This window comes from Gymnoscopelus braueri (assembly GCF_963280865.1).
Source record: "Gymnoscopelus braueri genome assembly, contig: SCAFFOLD_215, whole genome shotgun sequence".
In the NCBI taxonomy this organism is placed as follows: Eukaryota; Metazoa; Chordata; class Actinopteri; order Myctophiformes; family Myctophidae; genus Gymnoscopelus; species Gymnoscopelus braueri.
The window spans coordinates 110,540-112,854 of NW_027660529.1; positions in this window are offsets into that span (position 1 = coordinate 110,540).

A 2,315-nucleotide genomic window follows, 5' to 3' on the forward strand; every position below is an offset into this window, starting at 1 on the left:
TACAGTTTTAAGTGTAATGGGGAGTGAGTCTGCAGTTCTAAGTGTAATGGGGAGTGAGTCTACAGTTCTAAGTGTAATGGGGAGTGAGTCTACAGTTATAAGTGTAATGGGGAGTGAGTCTGCAGTTCTAAGTGTAATGGGGAGTGAGTCTACAGTTCTAAGTGTAATGGGGAGTGAGTCTACAGTTCTAAGTGTAATGGGGAGTGAGTCTACAGTTCTAAGTGTAATGGGGAGTGAGTCTACAGTTCTAAGTGCAATGTGGAGTGAGTCTACAGTTCTAAGTGCAATGTGGAGTGAGTCTACAGTTCTAAGTGTAATGGGGAGTGAGTCTGCAGTTCTAAGTGCAATGTGGAGTGAGTCTTCAGTTATAGGTGCAGAGTTCCTCACCTTCATGGCAGACCAACGCAACAGGAAGTTCAAGCTAGAGTTGCCAACCGTCCCTTGAAACATACTGTTAGGAATCTTCCTTTATTTGTAAACTAAACTAGAAAAAGTGCTCCTCGGAGCACAGGTCTCCGCCAGGTCAGGTAGGTTATTGTGGCCTCCTGGTGGCACTATAATAGGCCAATGTGAAAAGGGTAGCATTTGTTCCTCAACAGTGTGAATGTGTGTGCAAAGTTTGTCCACAAAGTTTGACCACAATCGGACATTGCATTCATGATTTGAGGCATTTTGTTAAAAATAATTGTTAATTGTTTTACTAAATAAGACCTGCTGGTGGCGCTATAACAGGCCAATGTTAAAAGGGTAGCATTTGTTCCTCAACAGTGTGAATGTGTGTGCAAAGTTTGACCACAATCGGACACTGCGTTCATGATTTGAGGCATTTTGTTAAAAATAATTGTTAATTGTTTTACTAAATAAGACCTGCTGGTGGCGCTATAACAGGCCAATGTTAAAAGGGTAGCATTTTTTCCTCAACAGTGTGAATGTGTGTGCAAAGTTTGACCACAATCGGACACTGCGTTCATGATTTGCAGCATTTTGTTCAAAACAAGCCAGTACTGCAAACTTTAGATGTGAATCTTAGCCAATCAGGATGGAATATAAAAAATGAAACAGATCTGTCTTGATCACATGACTATAGAGATCATGTGTACCGATTCGTGTGAAATTTGGATAAAATCGGAAGGAGTAATATAAAGAAATATGTTTTACATCAGTCGGCCTCTTGGTGGCGCTATAAAAGGCAGATGTGAAAAATGCAGGGCAAAGGTTTTTCCTTGACCACTAGGGAGTGCATATACAAAGTTTTACACAGATCAGTGCAGTTATAGGTAAAAACACGAATCGGCCTGTTATAGTGCCACCATGAGGCTGATTAGAACATTTTCAAGTGGCATTTCTTCCTCGGCCTAGTGGGAATGTGCGTGCAAAGTTTCACGGAAATTTCATGCTGTGTGCATAATTTGAGGCATTTTGTTCAAAACGGAGCAGTCCTGCAAACTTTGGTAGCCATTTTTAGCCAATCAGGATGGAATATGAAAAATCTGAAAGACCAGTTTTGTTTAATGACTATAGAGATACTGTCTACCGATTTGCGTGATGTTTGGACAAAATCTGTAGGAGTACTGTGAAAAAATGAGTTTTGCTAAAGCGGCCTCCTGGTGGCGCTATAACAGGCCCATGTGAAAGAATTGGGGCAGAGGTTCTGAATTGGCATCCAGGGAGTGTGTTTGCACAGTTTCGCTGCGATCAAGCCAACGGTGCGGGAGATTAGCTGTTCACAGACGGACGGACGGACACACACACACACACACACACACACGGACGGACGGACAGGGGGTAAAACATACTCTCTCGCAATGCCTTTCGGCCTGGCGGAGACAATAAAGTTAAAGCAGACATTATAGAACAGCCCTAAAAAACATTCACTGTTACTGTTACTGTATATCAAATAAACTCTATTCACATAAACCCACAACATTACAAGAGCTTGGAAAGGCCTTTTTATTTGTAACACACATTTCAACAACAAGGTAATTCAGTGTGTTTTACACAAAACATCAAGCAAAGAAACACATTATTAAAGGACATTATGAGATGACCTGAGAGCTCTGGATTGTTCATGATATCACACAAGATCACACATGTATTTTGGCATCAAAGCTTACTATTTAAAAAACTGAAGAATAAGAAAAGATACAAAAAGAAAACAAACTCCCTGAGTTTCATGGTGTCAAACAGAGTGAATCCATGAAGAGAATCATCATGAACAATGATCTGTGTTCCTGTTGTGGTATCTGAACCACTGACTTCACTATGTTTTGGTAAAGGTTCTACTGCACTTTTAGTTGCCAACAACGCCATACTGT